Raw genomic sequence first — 16736 nt, forward strand, 5'->3', positions numbered from 1 at the left:
AAGGAATTTAGAAATCATCTAGCAAGAAAAAAGTGAAAAAAATGCATTTGAAAATAGAAAACTAGTTTAGTACTACCATAAACAAGAGTATAAATATTAATTATGAAATACATGCTGGAAATCGCTGCTGTGATAAACGTATCCCTTCTCTTTTCAGAAACATTAAAATTTACCTTTACCTGATAATATTCGTAAGCACTTAGCACAGTGTTTGGCATGAAGTAGGCATTACATACGTGTGTGTGTGTGTGTGTGTGTGTGTGTGTGCGTGTCCTTATTGACTTCCTCTCTGCCTTATCAGGTGATTAGGATCATTGTTTTGTTCTACTTTCAAATGAAAATATCAACTATAATATTCCCTCTAATTTCTACTGTATGACTTTAGCTGATTTCATGCTGTATTAAATACATTATTGAATCAGCTTTTCCACTGAATTAGTTTAAAGTTACAAGTTAACTTGTTTTCATCTGCATCCTGAACTGTCCTTACACAATTAAGGAGGGTCTTATTGCCCTAACAAATCCTTCTTGGTGCCAAGAGTCTTCTAACTCAAGTTATTAAGAAGGTCTGCAAGATGTGATGGGTCATAAAAAACAATGAATAATAGTTAATTTTCAGAGAAGGATGGTAACTAGCTCCACATGAGTATGCTATCCTGCTTTCTTTAAAACAACCAATCATGCCCCCACCTCCATGATGCTGTTTATCCTGTAACTGATCATATTGTCTTCCCTACCTACCCAAGTCTATATTCCCCAAAACTGTATTAAGTTGATGAGTCCTGTATGGGGTGTTTGGTCATTAAGAGAAGCTATTGATCCAATTTCTTGGTTACTGCTAGTCTAGCTGATAAATTGATCATACTCAGATGAATGTCTCTGAGTTTACCATAATTTTTCAAACATCAAGCAAACATAAGTGAATCTCCCCATCTTAGTGGACTAACTGGGTTCTCTTGACAATTAGCGTTCTAACTAACAGAAAATTTTTTTTCCTTTTTTACTGTTAAAATGATTTCAATTAATTCTGTACTCTATGCAATGTTTATATCACTCATTTAATTTTCACTCTAAATTTTACTGGGTCTCTAAGATGTTTCACTTTGTTGTTTTGTTTTGCTTTTAAGGACTGTTAAATTCAATGGCATATTTACTTCTATGTATCTTTGATCAATCAACTTCCTGCAACTGACTGGCTTGTGAAACTGTGAGAGGTAAAGAGCATGTTGGAGAGACAATGACTTAGATTTATATTCATATTTACTATATCTACATAGACACACCTATTGATATATACATATATATACATAATATATATTCATAGATAGACCAATAGGCATTTATAGATTTATGTATATAATTTTTGCAGCTTTGTGTGTATACATATTTTCACACATTTTTACATATGTATGGAGGCAACTAGGTGGCTCAATAAATAGAGCCCTGGAGTTGGAGTCAGGAAGACCTGAGTTCAAATTGAGCCTCAGACATTCACTAACTGTATGACCCTGGGCAAGTCATTTAACCTGTTTGCCTAACACCATGAACAAAGAAATGGCAAACCACTCCAATATCTTTGCCAAAAACCTGAATATGGGGCAACCAAGAGCTGGACATCACTGAACAGCAACAGCAATATGTGTATTTATGTATGTATACATATATATATGTATACATATGTATAATGTTCAAATATATGTATATGCAAATGTATGTATACACACTCATGCACACACACACACACACACATAATCTCATTTTCATCAGCTATACTACTTTGGGACTCTTTTACCTTCTCCATCATGGCCACAGGAAACTCATTACTGAGAAAATCTCATCATCCTGTAAGATCCCAATAGCCTTGGTATTTCACTTTCTTTCTATCCCTCTCATTGGAGGGTTGAACCCTGAACTCCCAAATCTCCATGTAAGGAGGGAGTTTAGCTCAGGACATCTCATTTCTTACCGGGCTACATTACTTTGAGAATTCTCTGAACCCCCTCCCCATTCCCCAGTCTCATTCTTTTCAGCTTCACATTGTGTGTTATCTTCCCTCACTCATTAATATGTAAACTTCTTGAGGGTAAGGATTTTCTATATACGTATGTATGTATATGTATGTATGTATATATACACACATATGTGTATATATATATATATATATATGTGTGCGTGTGTATATATGTGTATATATATATATATGTATATATCCCCAGGTGCTTAGCATATTGTATGGCATATAGGAGATATTTCATAAATGTTTATTGATTGACTGGTACATATAAACATACATTTGAATATATACATATATATGCTAAATGCATCACCTCTAATTTCATCAGCCTGCTTCTAACTCTGGCCCACTTTTCTTCTGATTGGAGGGCTGGAGGATAGAGTACCAAATTCCTCCCAATGCCTTCCTTCAGTGAAAGCAGAAACTGGATTCTGAGTAGGTCTGCTGCGCTGTCTGGAGTCCAAAAAACAAGATATCTGCATCCTGGATACCCAGTGGTCAACCCCCAAATTTTTGACCTCCTTTTGTGCATTTCCCCCCCCCCATTAAATTGTAAACTTATAGAGGATAAAGACTACCTTTATGTTAATTGTATCACTAGCACTTAGCACAGTTCCTAGAATGTAGTAGAATGTAATTGAAGTGTAATGGATTGAATAGGAACATACATACTTATTATAATATGCGTATTCATTTCCGTATGCAGATATACATACCTGTATACATGTGCATATATATACATACACATATACACATAGATACATAGGTAGAAACATAGATATAGATAATCCCTTCAGTAAACCAGACTTGTCTCAGTGCTTTATGTTAAAATCATCCCCATTCATTTCTTTGCTCTGAAGCCAAAGCTCTAACTTGAAATTTATTCTCACACTCTTTATGACCTTCAGACATCTCCATTTAGATGTCTTAGTTACCTCAAACTCAACATATCTCAAATTGAATCTGTCATCTTCTCCATAAAACTACTTCTTCCTCTCATGTTTTTTAAAGACAATACCATTTTTCCAGTCACATAGATTGAAAACTCAAGTAATTTTTGACTATTCCTCTATAATGTATCAGTTAAAAGGACTTATTAATTGCAGTTTTGCAATATAACTTCCTTGAGGGTTGGAATAGGTTACTTGTGTCCCTTTTTTGGTTCAAGTGTTCATTGTTCCTGAACTAGACAAATACGGCTTCTTTCTCACTGTTTTCTCCAGTTTGACTGTCTCCCCTTTCTAAATCTTCCTGCAGGCTCCCACCAGATATATTCTCTTAAAACTTCAATTCCAGCATATAAAACACTAGGTCACAAAATTTCAATGGTACTCATGATTGTAAGCTCAAATTCCAAACTCCACAGCTACGGATATGACACTTGACATGCCCTAATTCCGTACTCTCCATGGGATCTTCTTTTCTAATGCACAAGACAGTCTGCCCCTTCAGCCAAGCATCAGTCACCACAACAGTGTGTCCAGCTTTGTTTCAAACCCATGATCTCTTCATGCTATTCTCTTAGCTACAATGGGATTCTTCTCTCATATGTCTCTCAACAATGTTTCTACTCCAGTCAAGTTGACAACTCACCTTCCCCATCTCCTATAGGCACAAATGGTCACCCCTTCTTTCTCTCACTGTCTGTGAAGACCTCTGTTGCTATTACTGATAAATTAACTATTTAATGTGTGTGCAGACCTTATCTCCATGTGGATGCTGTAAGCTTCTTTTCAGGGTCCCAGGGGATAATCCTATGCACCTTGCCTTCTAACTTCCCTTACCGAAAACAAAGTTATTCTTTTAGGGATTCACAAACAGTCCTTCCTCCACCCTGGCAACCAAGACAAATTAAAGATGAGATTGAACATACCTTCACTAGGTCTGCCTCAGACATCCTTACGCATATTATTAATAGCCAGACTGAGAACAATTCCCTAATATCACAACTCACAATTTCAAAATATAGATGAAATTCAGCATCCTGTTGGGGGCCCCTGAATTAGCAACATGTCAGATTTTACAGCTTTAGGTATGATATGATATTCAACTTTTTTTTTTTTTTGCCCAAGCTTCATCTAGCCAATCACCCAGTACTCTAATTAATTGACCTTGACATCTGCCAGAGTCCTAGAAAGGATATGCTAGAACCAGCAATTACTAACTTATGAGAGCCAATTGTTGAATTTACAATTTGAAAATGTCAAAAGATTTGATTGTATTGGACATCTATACTTTAAAAAGTGACAGAAAAATATTAATAATGCAAATTAAACTTAAAAGTGTGCCATGTATACTTGTTTTACTTTCCCCCCAAATAATCAGTTGCTAAATATTTACCCACACACTTCTGCATATAAATTCTCACTCAAAGTCTTTCTAGCCTGCAAGGAATGTTCACAGAGTCTTTAAAAACAGCAGTCTATCTCTCTTGGATGAAAAGGAATCAGAGCATGGCAATGGCTACCCAGGAATAATACCGTGTTTAATAAGATGTAAGTGGCCTAGGCCATCCCAGCCTAACATACTCAAATCTTAACCTCTGGTAGACTGAAAGCCAAACCTAGAGGTTCAAAAACTGGGAAATCAGTGGCAGGAGGATCAAATTATGCCTTAAGAACTAATAAGAGTGTTTTCTTTTAATACCCCTTAACATGGGTTGGGGTGAATCTTCAGTTCTGAAATGGAATTCACAGCCCAAGTTTACTAGGAAGAGCTAGTATGTGCAAAAGGTTGAGAAGCAGAGAGTCTATCTGGGATCCATGTAATACGCATAGTAAAGGTAGGGATGGATCTGGGATTTCATTAGTGAAGGCAATTCCCAAGTAAGGAAGTGGCCTAACAACACAGATAAGTCCCTTTTCTTAGAGCCTGAGAGAGTTGCCTAGAGCAATGAGAGATCAACTGAATTGCCCAGGGTCATAGACAGTATGGTTTAGAGGTGAGACTGGAAACATGGTCCTTGAACCTGAAATTCACTTCAAGAATAATCTTTTATCAGCTTGGCCACAATACCTATATACACAGTAGAAATTCAATAAATATTTGTTAAGTAAATGAAGAGAGAGATCATCTCTGGTATCAGATAGTTTTATTTCAATACATCAAGAGCTCTATGATTTTATTAGTATACAACCCACTTCTGACACTATTTCAAATGCTGCTTTTTAGAAAGCTGTGACCACAAAATTCATCATGGTATGGGCACTTGTTGATGAATCCCTCTTACATTAAAATGTGACTCAGATAACAGCCACATGCTAGGGGAGTGGTTCCTTACTCTAAATTATCTCAAACTTGTACAAACTGACAGAGTTAATGTTCTCCCTCAGAAAGCATTTGAAAACCCAGGGTTCACCGCTTCATCATGGTGAGCCATTGAACTAAAGATGATTGGCTATATATATTTCTAGCATATCACTCTTCAGACATACAGCCTATGAATAGCTTGTTGCCTTGAGCATAGTTTAGAGTGAACATAAGACTCTTCTCTTTGCTAACCCTAGAAACATGAAAGATAACTTTTTCTATAACTAAAGAAAATGCTTGCTCTGCAAACAGCTGCATGTGTTTCCTCAAATCATCATCATCATCATCATCATCATCATCATCATCATCATCATCATCATGCAGAGAAGTAATAGAATTACTACCAGTACTATTAGTCCTCCTCCTCCTCCTCCTACTATTACCACTACTACAGTATTTATGTGGTGCTTTAAGGCTTCTGCAGTATGTTACAAATGTTATCTCATTTGATATTCACAAAAACTATGGGAAGTAGGAGATATTATTATTTCAACTTGATAGATGTGAGAACTGAGGAAGAGAGAGGTTAAGTGACTTACCCAAGGCCATGCAGCTAGCGAATATTTAAACCTTAATTTGAATTCAAGTCTTTCTGACTCATGGAGCTCCATCCACGTTGGCACCCACCTGCCAGTATAACTATCTTCACTTTTACACCCTACATCCCTGATTAGAATAATAACTCACACGCTGGTATGTTTTAAGGTTTACAAGCAATAAGAGGGAAGGTCAAATGCTTTCCAATAGTGCCAACTATGTCTCAGGTACTCTACTAAGTTTTACAATAAATGTTATTTTATCTGATTCTAACAACAACCATGTCAGAAAGATGCTATTATCATCCCTATTTTACAATTGAGCAAACTGCAGAAAACATAGCTTAAATAAATTGCTCATCTTCATATAACCAAAATGTGTCTGGGGCTACATTTGAACTCAGGTCTTCCTGATTCTAGGTCCAACAATCTATTTATTGACTGCACCACTAGCTGCCCCAATTTGTAGACATATCACTGAGGAAGGATGGTGCAGCAGCACAAGTGTTATTAACGTAGGTTCAAGGGATTTTAAAAATAGGGATAGATTGGAGATAGCTGTTTCAATATATTTGGTTTCACTTGCAATTCTGTTATCGGTAGATGGATAAACAGTTATACACACATATATACACATATACATGTATACATATATAGTATGTAGATATGTGTGCATATATGTATGTATATATGAACATATATTGTATGTTTATTTATGTGTATATACACACATACCAATATTCAAAGAAGCTGTATATAAAGTTCACCTTTCTCTCTCTCCCTCCTTCCCTCTCTCCCTCCCTCTCCCCTGCCCCCTTCTCTCACACACACACACACACACACACACACACACACACACACACTGAGTTATGAACAACCATAGCAAACCTCCGACACCATGGCTTCAATCAACAAAGTAAAGTCATGTCTTTGATAGTATGAGTATGTCCCTTGGGGATGCTATTTAATCCCTCAGTGCTCTAGGCAGCTCCAAGAGACAAAGCTTTAGGGATTTTATCAACTTGCATTTGTAGAGGAAAGTTACCTTAACTGGGTGTTCCTTACATGGATAAAATCAGAGTCAATCTCTAAACCTTTAACGTCATTATCACCATCACCACCATCACCATTACTGTAATCATCATCTTCATCCTCCTCCTCCTCCTCCTCCTCATCATCATCATCATCACCATCATCATCATCTTTTGTTTAGTCCCTCCTACATACATAGCACTGTGACATTGTAATAGGCACTTGTGATAAAGTACAAAGTGCAAAAAGAGTCTTCCCACAGTTTGCACTCTATTTTGAGGCTATAAAATACAAAGTAATCTCAATAAGGAGATGGCACTAACAGTTGTGAGGACCAGTAGGTCCCTCAGGCCTTTTGTCTTAAGGGACTGTAGTGATTTCAATGTCCTTATAAAGAGACTAAGTACAGAATGAAGCAATTAAAAAAAAACAGTACTCTATAGAGAGAAAATATGATTTAGAGTGCTAATTTAGATTTGGAAATATTCTCTATATTTCAAATGTGTAACTAATTTGTATTTTCTAATTACCTAATCACAATAACACTAGCTCTTTATTGGATTTATCTTCAGCATCTCCCCTCTCATTCACACATACAAAGGCAAATAACCAAAATTAAGCCTGAGTGGATGATGCTATCTCACAATTAAGAAAACACTTTCTTTCAGAGCTGGGAATTACATTTCTAATGCTCCACTTTGAATTAACAGAACCATTTTCATTCAATTTTGAGTTCTTTATGCCATTAAAAATTCATAAAATAGTATAAGTGCATATAAAAATAGATTTTAAACATATCATTCCTAGGATTTAAATGTAATATTATCCTCCTCCTATGCTAGCTCAAAAACATAATGATGGACACATGAAGCTGGTTAACAGTCAGAGTCCACTCTGATCACCCTGGGAATTCCAAAGCTTATGTCAGCAGAGCAAAAGCACCACTTGGGTGTAGAGGCCCAGGTATTATCTTCATCAACAGACATTGATTAAGCATTTACAAACTGCCAGGTCCTAAGGATACACTGAAAAATGATAAAACAGTACCTATACTCAAGGAACCTACATACTAGTCATGCCAAAAATGATCACAGACAAAATAGTGGTAGGGATGTGTCATGCGATCTCCTTACTACAGGGAATACTTAGATGAGGAAACTCTATCACATACAGGTTGATTATTTTTCTGTTATTTCAGAGGAGAGTTGCTTAAGGCAATGAAATATTAAGTGATTTCCTAGGGTCACGTAGCCAAGATATGCCAAAGCCAAAATTTGAATTGATGTCTTTCTGGTTTCCCAGCCATGTCTCTATGCATTTCTTCATTTGAGGAAGCTGGGTGGCCCACTGGATAGAGTTCTGGGCCTGGATTCAAGAAGTTGTTATTGCTCAGTTGTTTCAGACTTTTTGTGACCTCATCTGTGGTAGTCATGGCAAAATACTAATTCCTTTTCCATTTCCTTCTCCAGCTCATTTTATGCATGAAGAAAATGAGGCAAACTGGGTTAAGTGACTTCCTGAGGGTAATGCAGCTAATAAGAATCAGACATCAGATTTGAATTCAAGGTTAGTCTTCCCAGCTTCAGCCCTGGAACTATCCACCAAACCATCTAGCTGTCCTCAGTAGAATATTAACCCCAAAAGCAAGAGACCTTCATTCTGCCTTTCATGGGTTCCAAACTGCCAATGCCTTACTTCACATTAATATAGTAAACACAACCCAACCTCATTAGTGTTAGAGAAAACAACTTTAAGTTCTTAAAATAGTCCCTAAAGACAATATTGTAATACAGCAATTATCATTTAAAATGATGACTATGAGTCACCAAGAAAAAAAATATCTTTAAGGAGGTTTTCCTTTCTAAACCAGGTTAAGTATGTATTTTAGTGTCAGAAACAGTCAGAACTAGTCAGCAGTTTACAAACCATAGAGAAGGAGATAGAAAAGCTATAATAATGAAGCTCATTTTGATGAAGGCTTCAAGGTTTCTTTTAGCCCCCCTCCCTTTTACTCCCCTTTACTCTTATTGCTTCTTTCCTCCCTTTTAGCCACCCTCCCCTTTCTTCCCCCTTCCCCTCCTACTACCTATAGAGCTAGTTAGGATTATCTACTTAAGATTATTGTTCCCTCCTTTGAACAAATCAGATGAGAGTACCTCTCAAACAATGCTCATCTCCCTCCCCTCCTTCCCTTCACTATTGTTTTGTACTTCTTCCTGTGATATAATTTGCCATTTTCTGCTTCCCCCTTTCCACACCTCCTATTACATTCCCTTCTCATACTTAAATCATATTTTTGACATGACATCATTTACTTTATGCCCGTTCCCTCTACATATATCCCTTTTATCATAATAGCTGCACAGTTCTCAAGATTAACAGGTATCATCTTCCCTTATAGGGAGGTAAACAGTTTGCCCTAATTGAGTAGCAAGTTTTTGTTTTTGTTTTTTCCCCTCTGTTTACCTTTTTATGATTCTCTGGAGACCTGCATTTGAAGATCAAATTGTCTATTGAGTTCTGGTGTTTTGGTCAGGAAGCTCTGGAAATCCCTTATTTCGTTGAATGACTTTCTCCTTGCCTGAAATGTTATACTGAACTTTGCTGGGTAGTTGATCCTTGGTTGAAGTGCCAACTCCTTTGCCTTACGGAATATTGGGTTCCAATTCTTTCAATCTTTTAATGTAGAAGCTGCAAGGTCCTGTGTGATCCTGACTGTGTGTCCTTGATATTTGAATTGTTTCTTTCTGGCTGCTTGTAGTATTTTCTCCTTCACTTGATAGCTCTGGAATTTGGCAACGATATTTCTTGGGGTTTTGAGTTTGAGATCCCTCTCGGGGGGGGAACGGTGGATTCTTTTGATGACTATTTTGCCCTCTGAGTCTAGTAATTCTGGGCAGTTTTCCTTGATGATTTCCTGGAAGATATTGTCCAGACTCTTTTCTTCATCATGGGTTTCTGGCAGGCCAATAATTCTTAAATTTTCTCTCCTGGATCTATTTTCCAGGTCAGTTGTTTTTCCAATTAAATATTTTACATTTTCTTCTATCTTTTCATTCTTTAGATTTTGTTTGACTGATTCTTGTTGCCTCATTGAGTCATTAGTTTCTACTTGCCCAATTCTAATCTTCATCGTATTGTTTTCTTCAGATAGCTTTTGCATCTCCTTTTCCATCTGACCAATTTTTCCCTTTAAGGAGCTATTTTCTCCATTTAATTTTTGTATTTCTTTTTCCATTCGACCAATTTTCCCAGTTAGGTTTTGGGTTTCCTTTTCCATCTGATCAATTTTCCCAATTAGGTTTTGGGTTTCCTTTTCTGTTTGATTAACTCTTCCTTTTAGGGAATTATTCTCTCCAGTTAATTTTTGAACTTCCTTTTCCATTTCTTCAATTTTCTTTTTCAGAGTGATGTTCTCGTCAGTGAATTCTTTTTTTATAATTTTAAAATCATTGGCCAGTTTTTCTTTTATATCTTTCTTCAGATGTTCCAGGTAATCTAGTTGTGCTTGCGAGAAATTCATAGTCCCATGTGAAGTTTCAGATGGAAGTACAGTCTCAGCTCTGACCTCTTTGGTGTTTGTGTTTTGGTCCTTATCCCCATAGAAAGATTATATGGTTTTTTCACTTTTCGTCTGCTTTTCCTGATTCATGATGTTGGCTGAGTGTTGTAGCTTTTGGTTCTTTCAGTCAGAAGATACAGATCTTTTAAGTTGAGTTGATGTGTGTCTAGGCTAAAAGCAGGCTTTTTTTTTTGTTGTTGTTGTTTCCCAGATCAACCCTGGGGTTAGCTTGTTAGGTGTGTGGGAGGGGTGGTCTGGTCTCAGGAGATCTTCTCAGCTGACTTGAGGCAAAGGCAAGGTCAGGGGATGGTGATCCCAGCTTCCCTATTGTCTTCCCTTTTCCCCTGGAGGGCTGGGGCACGACTAGAAGCTAATGCGTGTTCCTGCCCCTCCTGGGGCTCGTCTCCTGGTGCTGAGGCTTGCCTGGGTCTCAGTGCGAATTTTCTCTGTCCTGGGTCGTCTGTCCCTCCAGATTGCCTCCGCCACAGTAGGAAGAATCCCCCCTTGCCACTTTTCCAGCCTCTGGTGTTATGAGACTATTTGCCCCCTTCTGCTGTTACCTCTGATCCAGGATTAATCTGGGGAAGAATTTTATGGTTCCCTCACGGTCATCAGGGGGGAGGAGAGAGCACTTACTGATCACTCTGCCATCCTAGCTCCTGGAAGTTCAAGTAGTTGACCCACCGAAGTCCAGTCTTCAGGCTGAAGGTTTCAAGGGCTGCTGCGCTGATATCTGGTGCTCAGCGGCTCTCATCAGCTCGGCCTGGCTTATCTCCTGCTCCGCTGGTCTCGCCCGCCACTCTCGGGCCCCTCAGGTCCCCTCCACCCTGCCGTGCCGACCGCGCTGCACTGTGCGCTGGGGTCTTACCCCAGTGGAACAGATCCCTCCCGTGGACCCTCCAGTCCAACCTGGGCTCTGAATCCGTCAAAGTCCGTCACCCACTGGATTTTACACCTCCAAAGTCTGGTCAGACTCTCCCCCCAGAGATATCCAGAGGAGTTTTTCCAGGAGCTTAGGTGAGTCGTTGCTTTCACTCTGCCATCTTGGCTCCTCCCCCCTCGGGAAAGAATCTTGACAGGCTTCAAGGTTTCTAAAAGATTCTATATGTGTACCCTTTCATTTGAACCTCCCAACAGCCTTGTGATAAAAGTGACACTATCATTCCCCATTGTATAGATGAAAAAGCCAAGGTGGATGCTAAGTCACTTAACCAACTACTTTACAAGAATCTCTTTACAATATCTTTGTATACTTTATAATATCTCATCACAACCATAGGAGGAACATACTCTTGTTATTCATATTTGGTAGTTGAAGAAAATGAAGAACATAGAGATTAATTGTCTTACCCAGGGTCACACAGTAAGTGTCTGAGTCTGGATTCAAACTCAGGCCTTCCTGACACCAGCACCAGTACTCTATCTCTTGAGCTGCCAAATTTGAAAAAAACTATGATTCACTAGAAAGAATATTGAGTTTAGAACATGAGAAACTATTTTTGAATCTTGGTTGGGTTACCTACTTCTGTAATCTTAACAAGTCATCTTTCTTCTTTGAGAATCAGTTACTTATTCATAACATGGTTGGATGAGATTTATCACTAAGATCTCTCTTATTTTTACTTTCTTTGGCATAGAGGAGTCACAATATGTGCTCATAGTCAATGTTCAGTATTGATGGTATTGCTGTTAATAAAAATACCTAATATTTATAAAGCACTTACTATGTACATTGTATCAAGCAATTTACAAACATTAGTTCATTTGATTCTTACAACATTTCTGGGAGGTTATTATTATTATCACCATTTTCCAGATGAGGAACCAGAGTTTAAGTGTGACTGACTTGGGATCACACAACTAGTAAGTGCCTGAAACTAAATTTGAACTCAGGCCTACCTGACTCCAGGCCCAGTAGTCTATCCACCCTTCCAACTTAACTAGCCCACCCCAAGCTGGTCTGATCTTACAAAGTATAACTTTGAAAGATTCTTAGAGAGAGACACCTTGAAGGCCATCTGCTTCAACTTATGTCTGGGGAAAACAAAAGGTCACGTTTACAACAAATCTGGCCAATGATCCTCAGCTGTGGCTTGAAGACCTCCAACTCCTAGGAGCCAACAACTTCACAAGGCAGTCTATTACCCTTTAGGGTAGTTCTGATTAGCGGGAAGGTAGCTTGTTTCTCCCTTTTTTATTCAATTATTTTTTTCCTAATATAAAAGGCAAAATTTGTGTCTGCAACAACAACCCTCTTTTTGCCTTCTGGGACAAAGAAAATTAATCTTTCTCCTTCTTCCATAAGACAACACTTCAAAGTGATCCCTCATGCCTCACCCTTAGTCATAGCTCCATTGGGTGGAATAGCCCTTTTGTTATCTAACATGATTCTTTTTTTCCAGGCAATAGACTTCTGTTGCTCATTAATAGGTTACTGGGGAAAACAAAATAAGTAGAAAAAGCGAAGCTATTCCCTTCTTTCAAGAGATCCCAATTCTTGCAAACTCTCAGGGAATTAATGAATCAAAAAGCAGTTATGAAATGCCTAGTATTTGCTAGGCTTCATATACTAGGAACTCAAGATACAAGGATAATAATATTTCTATTCTAAAGGATTATATATTATTTTTTAATTGAGGTAACATATGAGGAAGATAATATCCTAGTTGCACCTGGTCTATCTTGTAATCTGTAGAAAAAATTTATAGGAAGCTGTTTCACAAATATGGAGACATCCTATAAATATATTTTGGCTACAACTCTTTGCCAAGCCTAGAGGCCTGTATTAGGCTACCCGAGTCTTTCTTACCTGTCCCAGGTCTTCGGTTGGCCAAACCGGATAAACGTATGAGAGAAAGGACGTTCCAGAGTCAAACAGGGGTTGAGCTTTATTTCAGGGGTCTAGTTACAAATGCAGGGGTTCTTCCTTAGGAGGAAGAGGGGGAGATTTCCTAAGGAGGCTAAGCTTAAGGGATTGGAAGTAGAAGTACAAGCGGGGAGAGAGGGGGAGGGGAGAGAGGAAAGAAAAGAAGTGGAGCCCTACTTTTCTCTTTGGCTCCACACGTGCTAAGAGAGAGCTTTCTGGCTTCCTCAATCCTACTTAATCTTCAGCCACACAGTTTGCATCTCAGTACCGTGCTGTTAGGTAACTAGGTGTGCTCCAATCCGGGACGACCTCGAGGGCAGGGAGACTCCACCCATCAGGTATCTCCGGGGGAGAGGCGGAAATACCCGAGCTAGCCGAGCTAGCTCGGTCTGACCTTCTCGAACCCCCGCTGTTCATGGAGGGCCTCGTAAGACTCTAAGATTTAGAAGTCCCACTTTTACCTGCCCGAGACTGTCCACACGGAATTGAGCTTCCAGTCCCAACATATCCCCTTCTTTGTTATGCGCGGAGCGCACCTGGCTCTAGAGCAAACAGTGGCTGGAGGCTGAGTGGATTAGGAAGGCCTTTAGCATATGAGTACCTTACAACAAGACTTCATTCACACAGAAATCTGCAGCTAGCACAACTGACAAAGGGAGGCATCAAATAAAACAAAGATGAAACTAAATGGCTGAGTTACAACAGGGGAAGTGCAATCAACTAAAATCCCAAAGCATATTTTAAGAGAAGCAGCTGGTGTAGGCGCCTTACACGTCGCCACTCCCTTAATCTTGCAAATGGATCTATACAGGTGGAAAATTGGTCACCTCCTCCCCACCCAAGTGTCCTGGGTTTGTGATATCAAAGTCCTCATTCAGCTGGAGAAAAAAGGATGCCTAGATGGGAAACTGTCAGCAGCAGTGTCTGCGGTTGTGATGAGGGCTGCTTCCTCTCTGGGCAGCAAGGTTAAAGCTGTTAGCAGCAGACTCAGGTGGTGCATGATCCTTCTCCGGGGTCTCCGGGCTCTCCGACATCGGTTCCCACTTACGGATCCTTCTAATGGGAATCCACGCATTTCCTTTTCCTGTGGAGACACAAACATACCCTCGACCCCCTATTAGTATCTTAAAATGTCTCATAGCTGGAGTAGTATGTGCGCTCCTTGAGACAGCTGTATCAAGCTCTGATTGTATTAGGCCTCTTGATCTTAGCTTTGATTGTATTAGGCGACCTTTTCCCCTTCTTTGTTTAGCGAGGATCGCCTTTAAGGTAAAGATGATAAGAATGCATAGTGGCTCTTTACTTAGGTATAGCTGCTGCCAGGTGCTTACAAATGCTTCATTAACATTTGTAAGGAACCTGACTTTCCCAGAATTTTTCTTTATAACAAACACAGGAGCATTCCAGGGTGTTAATTGCTCCTTAACCAATAGTTGTAGTGCCTGGAGTTTTTCTGAAGTCAAGGCCCAAATCGGGGTGTCTGACTTCCAATTCAAGGGTGGGGACTCCAGTGCAACTGCAATGGCCCTTACTAAAAATTTGATAGCTTCATCCCAAGGCGGCTCATAATGTCCCTGCCCCAGATGTTAAAACTAAGTCCTGGAATCACCAACGGCCATACGGTCCTTTGGCGATCCTCTGCCTCCCACTTTACTGGGTGCATTGTCTCTAAGGTATTTTGGCACCCTCCTATTCCCCACACTGGTCTCTGGCTTTCTTTGACCTTCCAGTGCCTTAAGGGAAGGGCAATAGCTATGGGAAGCTGATCCTGGCCCCTCCCTGTACTTATTTCTTTCTGCCCAGGGGTAAGGCAGGCTCTAGCTAAGCTCTTCCAGTCATTAGGAGTCAGAATGAACTGACCGCTGAGAGTTTCAAGCATGGCTATAACAAAGGGTGAATTAGGGCCATGCTTGGTACAAGCCTCTTTAAGAGTCGCCACTCTCTTCCACTCTATAGGTATGTGGCTCCTCCGAACCCCACCGGGGACACTGGGGTCCGCTATTTCTAACACAGGAAATGTCCCTACATCTGCTCCATTCTCTATAGCCTTTCCCATTCCTTCTTCCAAACTGGACTGTGGCCCTGAACTGTCCGACCAATGGAGCAGGTTATAAGGAGGCGCGGAGGGAAGGCACGGCGTATTCTCCCCTGCCTCGCCTTTTCCATCCGCTAGATGGAGCTCCGGGTCTATTTTTTTCTCTACACTCCTTAACTTTCTGCTCGCCAGGGTTCTGCTCGCCAAGGTCCTCCCCTCCCCTCTCTCCGCTTCCACTCTTATTCCAATCCCGCCCTGGCCTCTCCGGCCCTTCCTTACAAAATTCTCGGAGGTCGTTTAACTCTATTGTGACCCCCGCCTTCCTGCATTCCCTGTGAAGTGTCTCAGCCCAGACCTCCTGTTCCTCTGGCTTTATTACTGGCAATTGATTCCTCATCCCTGCCCTTTTCCCAGGGGTTTGGGAAGCTTCTCTCCCCTTTCTCTCCTTCCGAATCTAGGATTCGGGACTCGCTTCTTTCACAGCCCCTTCCGGGTGTACCCCAAAAGCACCCAGGATTATCTACGCTCCCAATCCCTGTTGGGACGCCAACTGCCAAGCCTAGAGGCCTGTATTGGGCTACCCGAGTCTTTCTTACCTGTCCAGGTCTTCGGCTGGCCACGCCGGATGCACGTATGAGAGAAAGGACGTTCCAGAGTCAAACAGGGGTTGAGTTTTAATGTATCACATGGATTGTCATAAGATAGGCAAGGCAATAAACATTCCCAGTGTCATAAAAAGGTAACAAACTCAGGTTGGACAAGAGAAGGTGGGTCTGGAGGTACAAAAACAAATTGGAGGACTTTCCATAGTAGGCCAAAGTTTTCTATGTATCTTAGGTTTAGGCATGAAATTTGAGCAAAAAAGGATAGAGATATCTTTGTCAGTGTTCTTGTGGTTGCACAAGTGAGCTTCAGAACTGGTAAACTAGGGGTGAATGTTGGATTAAATGTGGAAGACTACTCTGAAGGACTACTGTAAAAATCTGTCTTATCTAATTATCCTTATATGATTTATGTAAATAGGAATTAGTACGTGTTTATTCTTGTAATGTTATTAACTGAGTAAATGTACATTACTAGATGGATCTGTCATTAATAATTGCTAATAATCATCCCCTTATAGAATCACACTGAAATGATTAATAATGACTGAAATGAAGTAAGGGGTTCAAAGGAATCATTTCTCACAATTACATTAAGATGTTCAGTGGACATTTTAAACTCAGTATATCCCAAACAACATTAACTTCCCCTCTAAATCTCCCCCACAGCTTACCTTCCTTATTACTACAGATGGCAACATCATGCTACCAGTTTCTCAGGCTCAAAACCTAGAAGTCACCCTGATTTCCTCAGTATTTCTCATATCCAAGGTGTTGCCA

This window comes from Notamacropus eugenii, chromosome 6 (assembly GCF_028372415.1).
Source record: "Notamacropus eugenii isolate mMacEug1 chromosome 6, mMacEug1.pri_v2, whole genome shotgun sequence".
Taxonomy (NCBI): Eukaryota; Metazoa; Chordata; class Mammalia; order Diprotodontia; family Macropodidae; genus Notamacropus; species Notamacropus eugenii.